General features: G+C 51.9%; 1 long non-coding RNA gene across 1 annotated transcript; it reads right to left on the bottom strand.

The window, feature by feature from the left end:
• Positions 1-285: 285 nt before the first annotated feature.
• Positions 286-7,045, bottom strand: LOC129016121 (uncharacterized). The gene is made up of 4 exons (XR_008494731.1): positions 6,780-7,045; positions 3,694-3,913; positions 1,595-1,818; positions 286-1,022 (listed from the first exon to the last, which is right to left on the bottom strand). It is a non-coding gene; the product is annotated as an uncharacterized LOC129016121 (long non-coding RNA).
• Between the last annotated feature and the right edge of the window lie 3,358 nt (positions 7,046-10,403).

Raw genomic sequence — 10,403 nt, 5'->3', positions numbered from 1 at the left:
TGGGACTACAGGCTCCATGCCTGGCTAATTTTTGTATTTTTAGTAGAGACAGGGTTTCGCCATGTTGACCAGGCTGCTCTCAAACTCCTGACCTCAGGTTATCTGCCCGCCTCAGCCTCCCAAAGTGCTGGGATTACAGGCGTGAGCCACCGCGTCTGGCCGAGAAAATATGTTTTTGTTGTTTTAAGCCATGCAGTTTGTGGCGGTTTGCTACGGCAGCCCCAGGAAATGAATGCATGTGATAATTCAGAAAAAGTGCTCCATGCCATGGTGCCCGGCATGTAGTGAGTGTGAAGGGTTAGCTGTGATTATTATCGTTAACATTCTTAGTATTACGGTTCAAGGTCGGTTGCAATGGCCACAGATTTGGTCACAGGGAGACCCTTCCAACCTCCCTGGCTTCAAGTCTTGCTGGGGGTGGGGAGGGATGGATTCCCTTGTCGTGGTTTCCCATGAGCTCCTGCCTGGAAGGGGTGGCTGTCCTTGTGACAGTGGCTGACTTCCACGGATCCCTGAGGGGAGGGTTCTGTTGAGGTTGGTGGGGGTGCCCTCCACGACTCCTGGTTGTGGGGAGGGGTGGAGGCTGCCTGGTGTGGCAGCTGCCCAGGGCTGGTTTCTGGAGCACAGCTCAGCAGATGCCTCAGGAACCTGTCTGGCAACAACATTCCTCCGCCACTCAGAGCAGCCGGCTGTCACTAGCAGCCCGTGTGGTTTTGTAAGGCGCAGACAAGGAACGTCAGCTGCTTCCCATCGGGGCCCGTGAGTCACTTCGGCAGCTCTGAGGCCAGAGTTTCCCCTGTGGCGGCCAAAACCCTTGCCTCTTGGCCCAGCTTCTGTCCTGCGACCAAAGGCGGGTCTTCTAGGCCTTCCTCAAGAGGAAGCCAGGAAGGGCAGGCCCCAGGATCCTGAAGACACATGGAAAGACAGATCCCACTACACTTCCCTACTTCCTCAGGCTTCTGGGTTTGGGGCAAGGAGTGTCGTGATTTGGGTTGACACTTTTCGGGCCTCGGTTTTCTCACCTGTGAATAGGGGTGTTGTGAGAACTTGATGAACTATTAGAAGTGGGAGCACCCTCCCTTTTCCTCTCCCCAGCAGCTCAGGTAGCAGGTCAAATGGTTCAGAGCCGCTGGTAAGAGGATTTGACCACATCCTTCCTGTGGGTACGTGGATGGCCACTCACTAACATTAGGACCAAGGAGGCCTCAGGAGGAAAAGGGACAGGACTCCTGAAGACCCTCACCCCAGGTGAAGTTCAAGAATGTAAAAGCCTGTTTGTAGCAGGGGTGACCCAGCCGAGTTCATCCTCGAATGGACCCCGGGGTATCCGGGCAGCACTCGCCACAGGGCACAGACTTAACCCAGGCACCAAGCACTGCATGTGTGCCTGAGGTGGGGGAGTGGCAGGAAAGGAGTCTGGGGGTGTTTGGGGGTGTGTGTAGTGAGTCAGAAGAACTTGGTGATCCCACAGACCCAGGCAACTTGGCCGTGGGACAAGCCATGGCTGGGTAGAGTTGAGGGGGTACACAGACATTTGCTCCCCTTCTCCCAGTTCCCGAGTGGAGTGTTTAGCAGGAATACCCACTTCACTTACGTTTTTGGAGCCTCTGTTTTCAACATCAGGTGCAGCAGCCATGTGGGGGCACCCTCAGTCTCCCTGGTGAGGGTGACTCAGGCATCAGTGTTGGTCTTGGAGGGCATCCTGGTAGAAGAGTCAGGCCAGGTGCTGATGTGGTTCCAGCTCAGCCAGGTTGGGGGTGATGGGCAGAGAGTCTTGTAAGCAGCCCCTGGGGCTTTGGAAAATGCTTGGAGGGGATCCTAGAAAACACGTGGTAGTGGTGGGGTGCGGTTTGGATCTGTAAGCACAGAGATGTACCTGTGGCTTTGAGCTAACAGAAGCAACCCGCAGCTACTCCGGTTACAAATGAGCACAATTCTGCCTCCAGTCAGCCTCCCAGGACCCCCACAGCCTTGGGCACTATTTATCCAGGTGGCTTGTTTGCCACCAGGCTCTGTGCATTGCAGGACTTGTTTGGGCAGAGTCTGTTTCTGTGGGTAGAGACAGGGCTGCTGTGAGAAGCAAAAGGAGACCACCCCAAGTCCCCAGCCACAACAGACTGCCAGCATCAGCCTCCAAAGATGGTATCACCCCAGCCAGGACAGGGCCAGGCCTGCGTGTTCTAGAGCATGTGCAGAACTCTGTTTCTGAAACTCCTTCCTATCTGAGGCTGGTTCCAGTTCCAGCCATACTTGAATTTTGCTGAGTTTGAGTGCCTGCTGTGCACTAGGTTTTGTAGCAGACAAAAGAATGGCAATAATAAAAGGCCGGGCGCGGTGGCTCATGCTTGTAATCCCAGCACTTTGGGAGGCTGAGGTGGGGGAATCACAAGATCAGGAGATCGAGACCATCCTGGCTAACACAGTGAAACCCGTCTCTACTAAAAATACAAAAAATTAGCCGGGCGTGGTGGCGGGCGCCTGGAGTCACAACTATTTGGGAGGCTGAGGCAGGAGAATGGCATGAACCCAGGAGGTGGAGCTCACAGTGAGCCGAGATCATGCCATTGCACTCCAGCCTGGGGGACAGAGCGAGACTCTGTCTCAAAAAAAAAAAAAAAAAAAAAAAAGAATGGCAATAATAGGCCAGGCATGGTGGCTCACACCTGTAATCCTAGCACTTTGGGAGGCCGAGGTTCGTGGATTGCTTGAGCTCAGGAGTTCAAGATCAGCCTGGGCAACATGGTGAAACCCCACCTCTACTAAAATACAAACAATTGGGTGTGTTGGTGCATGCCTGTAGTCCCAGCTACTTGGGACGCTGAGACACGAGAATTGCTTGAACCTGGGAGGCAGAGGTTGCATGAGCTGAGATCGCACCACTGCACTCCAGCCTGGGTGACAGAGCATCTGTCTCCAAAAAAAAAAAAAAAGAATGACAGTAATGATAATGATGGTAGTCCTAATGATAGTGACAGTTTCTTCATCTGTAACATGGGATAATTAGAGTACCTGCCTCATAGGTGCTGTAAGGATTAAATGGGATAGTGCATGTAGAGTACTTAGCACATAGTACCTGGCACATAGTACGTGCTCAGTAAATATTACCTGTTAATGAGGAAACTGAGGCTCAGAGAGGTTAAGTGCCTTACCCTAAGTCACACAGCATGGGAGTCTGAATCAGGGACCTCCAATCTAATGTAGGAGACTGACAGTCCCTCACAGTTGTGAATCCAGTGCTAGGTGAGCTAAGGGAAGGGGAGGTGGTCCTGGGGGACTTCTGACTAGGTGGTATCAGGAGTCCCCATGGAGGAGGTGATGCTTCCATTGGGCCTCACAGGTAAACGGCTGCAGGTGGAGATGTGGGGGTGTGGGCAGAGCATATGGAAAACTCAAGGACCAGAAAGAGGGTGACTTGCGGGGTCAGTGGGAGAGAAGGCTGGGCAGGGCGGCTGCAGGCAGATGGTGAAGAGCCCTGAATGCATGCTGAGGAATGACCCACAATGACAAGGACCCCATTGACTGTGCCCTTGAGAGGCGGTGTGGTGCAATGGTTCAAGATTTGGACTCTGCAGCCAGCCTGCCCCAGTCAAATCTATAGCATGGGGACAGTAACGGGATGTACAGGAAGAATAAGCAGGAGTGACTGCACAGCCCCTACCCAGTGCCAGGGTAGATCCCTTCACCTCTGCCTACCTGTCTACCAGGGACCGCATGGCTTTTATGTCCAGGAGAGCATGGGGTTCTGTCTTCAGGCTGTGACTCTGGAGATGCCTTGAGTCTCCAGAGTCCCTGGGTCTCTTCCCTCTGAAGGCACGTGCTGCAGAGGCTGTGAGGATGCCAAGCCCACCTGCGTGAGTGGTGCCTGGGTGCAGGGAGTTGCTGGACACACGCAGGATGCCAGGTGGGAGGTTTGCTTCAGAGCATAGGAAATCCTAATTATTGTCATGCAGGTACTCGGCAGGCATGCAAGTTTGACCCCAGGGCTGGGATTCTCAGAAGGTGGTTAGAGTCTCCATTTGTTCACTTAAGACAGGGGCATCCAGTGCCATTTGCCCCAGGAGGTGGGCATAAACAGCATAAGACACGGAGGCGTGGGGGGGGGGGTGAAGTGGCATGGGGGCAGTGCGTGCTTTCTGGGTTATCTGGAGATTTAGACAGGGACACTGTGCCTCCAAGATCCTCTGGGTTCTCGTATTTATTTATTTATTTATTTATTTATTTATTTTATTTTATTTTGAGACAAGGCCTTGCTTTGTTGTCCAGGCTGGAGTGCAGTGGCGCAATCTCGGCTCACTGCAGCCTCCGCGTCCCGAGTTCAAGCGATTCTCCTGCCTCATCCTCCCAAGTAGCTGGGATCACAGGCATGCACCACTACGCCCAACCAATTTTTGTATTTTCAGTAGAGATTCGCCATGTTGAGCAGGCTGGTCTCAAACTCCTGACCTCAGGTGATCCACTAGCTTCAGTCTCCCAAAGTGTTGGGATTAAAGGTGTGAGCCACTGTGCCCGGCCAGGTTCTCCTTTTTCAACAGCAAGTTACCCAAACAGTACAAGTGGAATGAGCTCCTGCCCCTTATTGGCCAGTTTAGCCCTCGTGATGGATCCCTTGCACTTGTGCCCCCGGCTCAGCATTAGGTCTAGGCTGGGGTTGCCTCTTGGGCAGCTGCATCTGTCTGTGCCCCACGATTGCCAAGCAGACATGGCTGGACCAGTTGGGGGGAGCCCCTCGGGGCAGCAGGTATTCCTTACTCACGCTTTCTGGAGTGTTAAGATGTTTCCAGGCAACTGAGAGCACCCTGGCCAGCCCTGTGTTTCGGTGTTTCCAGTCCAGGCTTTGTTTCCAGTTCCTCCCTGTCTGAGCAACACCTCGTCTCACCCTGACTCATGGGGTCTCTCCCGCTCCGCCTCTAGCCATTTTCTTGCCACCCTCCCCACATTCCTTCAGGTCCACACACACCTGCCCTTTCATTCACGGCTCTTTCCTCTCTGAGGAGGGCAAGCACCAGAGGCCAGAGCCCCATCTGAGGAGGGCAAGCACCAGAGGCCAGAGCCCCATCACATTCGATCAGCAGCTGGGGCCACCGCCTGCCACTGGGTGTCTTCACACACACCTTTCCTGGGCTCTGGAGTGAGGCTGCTTAGAGGGGGATGATTGCAGAGGGGCTGGGTGCTGAGGGCCCTATTCCCAGAAGGCAAATCCCAAAGGCAGCTCTGGCCTGACCTCTTTTTTTTTTTTTTTTAAGAGATGAGGGGCTGGGCGCGGTGGCTCACGCCTGTAATCCCAGCACTTTGGGAGGCCGAGGCAGGCGGATCACGAGGTCAGGAGATCGAGACCATCCTGGCTAACACAGTGAAACCCCAGCTCTACTAAAAATACAAAAAATTAGCTGGGCGAGGTGGCAGTCACCTGCAGTCCCAGCTACTCGGGAGGATGAGGCAGGAGAATGGCGTGAACCCTAGGGGGTGGAGCCGGCAGTGAGCCGAGATCACGCCACTGCACTCCATCCTGGGTGACAGCGAGACTGTGTCTCAAAAAAAAGAGATGGGGTCTCGCTCTGTCACCTAGGCTGTAGTGCAGTGGTGTGATCATAGCTCACTGCAGCCTTGAACTCCTGGGCTCAAGTGATTCTCTGGCCTCAATCTTCTTCTTTTTTTTTTTTGAGACGGAGTCTCGCTGTCACCTAGGCTAGAGTGCAGTGGCACAATCACAATCTCGACCCACTGCAACCCAGGTGATTCTCCGCCTCAGCCTCCCAAGTAGCTGGGTTTACAAGCTTATGCCACCATGCCCGGCTAATTTTTGTATTTTTAGTAGAGACAGGGTTTCACCGTGTTGGCCAGGCTGGTCTCGAACTCCTGACCTCAAATGATCCACCTGCCTCATCCTCCCAAAGTGCCGGGATTACAGGCGTGAGCCACTCCACTTGGCCCCACGCCTCAGGCCTTCTAAGTAGCTGGGACCATAGGTATGCACTCCATACCCAGCTAATTTTTAAATGTTTTTGTAGAAACGGGGTCTTGCCATGTTGCCCAGGCTGGTCTCAAACTTCTGGCCTCAAGTGATCCTCCCTGCTCTGCCTCCCAAACTGCTGAGATTACAGGCGTGAGCCATCGCGCTTGGCCTGACCTCTGTGTAGGTCTCTCTCTCTCCTGTCCTCCCTCCTTCCTTCCTCCTTTCTCTCTTAAACGGCTTTATTGAGATATAATTATCATACCATAACATTCCCTGTTTAAAGTGTACAATCCAATAGTTTTTAGTATATTTACAGAGTTGTACACTGTCACCATAATCTAACTTTAGGACATTTTATCACACCCCAAAGAAGCCCCATTCATAGTCCCTCCTCATTCTCCATCCCAGGCCCTGGCAACCACTCAACTACTTTCTTTCAGTGGAGTTACTTGGAGAAGCAACTGTGAATGGTGAAGCCAGCCCCAGGTACTGAGGTGGGATGCTCCTGCCCTTGGATCAGGCTTTCAGCAAGCAGAATCCCAGAATGAGGACCATCCCTTCCAGCTGGCCCACTCACTTCCTTGTGGCTGTAGCCCTGAGAAGGTCACCAGTCCACCCTCCTCATTTACCCAGGGAGGGGCATGAGACCCAGAACAGGGAGGAAATCTGATCAAGGTCACATCGTGGGTTGGGGACACAGCTCCTGCTGGCGGTACCCACCATCTCCGGCACTCCAAGCTGCCCTCCCACAGCAGCCCCTACACATCCATAGGCCTTCCACTGGCCTCAGTCTCTCCATCTGTACAATGGGAATAATAACACCTACCACACATGTTGTTGTGGGGATTGAATGAAAGCAAAGGCAATCCTGTGTGTAAAGAGTTTTTCCCTGTGCCTGGCATGAAGCTGTCCCTCAGCCCATTGCTGAAGTTGAATTAGATTAAATTCCTGTCCTGGCATTCAGGGCCCTGCACATTCTGGTTGTTTGGGGTGGATGGAAGTTTGTCCCTCCCCTCCCTTGGAAGGTAGCAGATGGAAGCCACTGGAACCGCAGGATCCTTGCTGCTTCCTCTCGGTCACCTGGAAGCTGGTGGTGTCAGCGGGGCGGGCAAGAGGTTGACACTGGTGGCGATGACTAAGCACTGAGAGCTGTGGGAGTCTAGTTAATCAGCAGCGTCAAAACTTCCTGTTGCTGTTTGCAAACAAGGGCCACCCCCGGAGGAGGAGGACCAGAGCTAGGGGAGGGAGAGGCTGCACACCACAGAACCTCAGCAAAGCGATGCTACAGTTTAAAGGCAGCAGCAGCAGTGGTGCTAAGAGTTCAGCAGGTGGTCAGGGGCTGTGGCTATGGCTTTCCAGGAGCACGTGGCTTCCCTTATGGCCCCTGTCCCCATCTCCCCACCCAAGAGGAATTTTTTTTTTCCCCCAGGAGTAGCTGATTGACTTATTGCAAGGAGCCCCAATGAAGTGCCAGGGTGTGAGAGCAGGAATCATGGTGGTGGTACCAGATGAGACTCGTCCATCTAGGATGGGCCAGAGTGTTGGACCGCGTCGTACTGAGGCGTTCCAGGACTGACCTCGGAAGATCTCTGAGGGCTTAAGAGCAGGCAGGGATTGGGAGCACTGAGTCAGTGCTCTCAGCCCCACCTGGCCTGGCCCAGCAGACAGAAACACTCCCAGCCTGAGCACCTGGCAGAAGAACCAGATACACCCCTCTGGTGACAGCCATCGCTCAGATATCTTTATATATGCCTCATGCCTCCCAGGAGAACCAGCCAGGGCGAGAATTCCAAGATCCAAGAGAAAAACTGTAAATTAGCGTGAAAAGTAGTTCTCATCAAAAAATGCTGCCAACGAGAGTGTAAATTTGGTACAGGCCTTCTGAGGGGCAATCTGGCAACATGTTTAGAAAGTGAAAAAAAAAATGCTCAGACTCTTTATTCAGAAAGATTTTTTATGAAATTGACAACCTCTCTCCTCCCTTCCCTCCCCACACCAGGGAATGAACAGGCTGTGTGGGTGGCAATGGTGACAGCAATGCTGTTTATAAAAGTGACAAAAATGGGAGCTACTCAAATATCAGACCCTATGGAATGGCCAGCTCAGTCAGGGCACAGGCTCTCAGTGGAATATTATGCAGCCATTTAAAATAGTTTTTTGCTGGGTGCAGTGGCTCACAGCTGTAGTTCCAGTACACGGGAGGCTGAGGTGGGAGGATTGCTTCAGCTCAGGAGTTTAAGGCTGCAGTGAGCTCTGATCATGCCACCTCACTCCAGCCTGGGTGAGAGAGCGAGACCCCAACTCTAAATAAATGAATAAATAAAATACTTTTCAGCCATTTTTATTGAGTGCTAGATGTGCCCCAGACACTGGAACCTCCATTCTGAATGTGACCTTGGCCTTATCCTATGATGTCTGCACTTCAGAAAAATGTAGGCATTAGTAGGAAAAAGTGACATGGAAAATGCTTATTATAATAATTTTTTTAAAAATTTAGAGATGGGAGTCTTGCTATGTTGGCCAGGCTGACCAGCTCCGGGGCTTAAGCAATCCCCCACCTCTGCCTTCCAAGAAGCTGGGACTACAGGCGTGAGCCACCACGCCCAGCACTTACATGATTCAAAGTAAGAAAAGGCAGAGTAAAAAATTCTATCCAGTCTTTGCCTCCCACTATAACTGCAGCTTGTGTTTGCAGAAACGCCAATTGTGTGCCAGATGCTGGGCTGAGGGTGCTATGTGCTTGCTCCAATTTACATCTCACTGTAACTCAATGGATTAGACACTAGCCCTACTCTCATTTTCACAGGAGGAAACTGAGGCACAGCGGAAGTGACTGAGCCAGTGAATGAGCTCAAACCCAGGTCCGCCTGGCCCCAGAACCACCTTTAGCCATCCCTCTATACTGTCTCTCCTTAACACAGAAATGACATCAGCTCAAGGTCAGATACTGGAAAGAAAAATCTGGGCCAATGACAATAAGTGAAGGGTGGTGGGATTTGGTGTTTTAGTTTTTGTGTTTTTCCTCTCTGTCTTGATTTCTATTAGATTTGTGCAGAAAAAACAAATTTTAAGTTCAAAAACAAAAACTGCCACCTAGAATTTGCAGCAGGTGGGGAGAAGTGAATGAGGAAGCGGGGAAAAATGCGAAGGATGTTAATAACGCATGTGCTGGTTCAGAACCCGGAGCTAGAACAATTTAGGAGCAAGGAGAGAAGCGGCAGACCACTTAGCCAGGAGGAGCCCGGCGGCTTCTGGAGGATGGTGGGAGGATCTTCTGGCTGGGAGGCGGGCCGGGGGCGGGGCTTATTTGGCCCGTGCTACTCTCAGGGCGGTTATTGCTAAATCTTTTTATTACCTGGTGCTTACGTCCATTATCTCCTCAATGTTTGCATTCCTCTCATTTTTTTAAGACTACAGGAAATGATAAAAGGGAAAAAAAAACCCCACAAAGCCTTGGTTTGCTTTTAGCCTTGGAGTGCTAGGAGGGAGGGAATCTCCGCCAAATTCTTCCTTGAGTCATAAAGAGGTTTTAGGTTCCCCTAAACTGAGAGTTAGGGGAGCACTGTCGAGTTCAGTCTTTTTGGCCAATGCAGAAAGGCAGCCACCATTTGGATACTTTAAAGCAAGGTGGTTTCCTTTTTATTTTCTAGTCCTCTTAGAAGGTTTTTTTTTTTTTTTTTTTTTTTTTTTTTGAGACAGGATCTTGCTCTGTTGCCCAGGCTGGAGTACAGTGACATGATCATAGCTTACTGCAGCCTCAAACTTCTGGGCCCACACCATCCTCCTGCCTCAGCCTCCTGAGTAGCTGGGACCACAGGCCTGCGCCACAGCGCCTGGCTTGTTGTTTTGTCTCAATATGTTGTTCAGGCTGGTCTAGAACTCCTGGCCTCAAGCAATCCTCCTGTCTCATGAGCCACTGTGCCTGGCCAGCAAGGTGATTTTCTTGGGGGAAAGATTGCCTTGGTTCTCTGAAAATGGGAGAACTGTTTTCCCCTGTTAATACAGCTTCTAGAAAGGAAGGGACACAGGGAGCAGGAAGGTGAGAGGGAGAGCAAAGAGTGAGAAAGGTACCATTAGTTTAAATATCACTTGAACACCTAATGCCTGCCGAGCTGGGTCTAGAGCAGACAAGGATGAGAGGAATTTACAGTCCAGTCAAGGGACATCCAAGACCACCACCTCTCCATGCCCACTGAGGAGCCTGGCTTCCTGAGAGCTTGCAGCTGTGAGCCTTGTGCCAGACCCCCTGAGGTGCTCAGGTTGAGTCACGTGCCCAAGACCTGCAGTTGGTGACATGCAAAGCTGGAAACCAAATTCATGCTTATGGGGCTAGGTGCAGGGCCAGGGCTCTTCGCCTCCAAGAGCTCCTCCCCAGGGTTTTTTTTGTTTGTTTTTAGACAAAGTCTTGCTCTGTTGCCCAGGCTGGAGTGCAGTGGCATGATCTTTGCTC

This window comes from Pongo pygmaeus, chromosome 18 (genome assembly GCF_028885625.2).
Source record: "Pongo pygmaeus isolate AG05252 chromosome 18, NHGRI_mPonPyg2-v2.0_pri, whole genome shotgun sequence".
NCBI lineage: Eukaryota > Metazoa > Chordata > Mammalia > Primates > Hominidae > Pongo > Pongo pygmaeus.
Note: the sequence above shows the minus strand (reverse complement) of the source record. Positions and strands in the feature narration are given on the sequence as shown.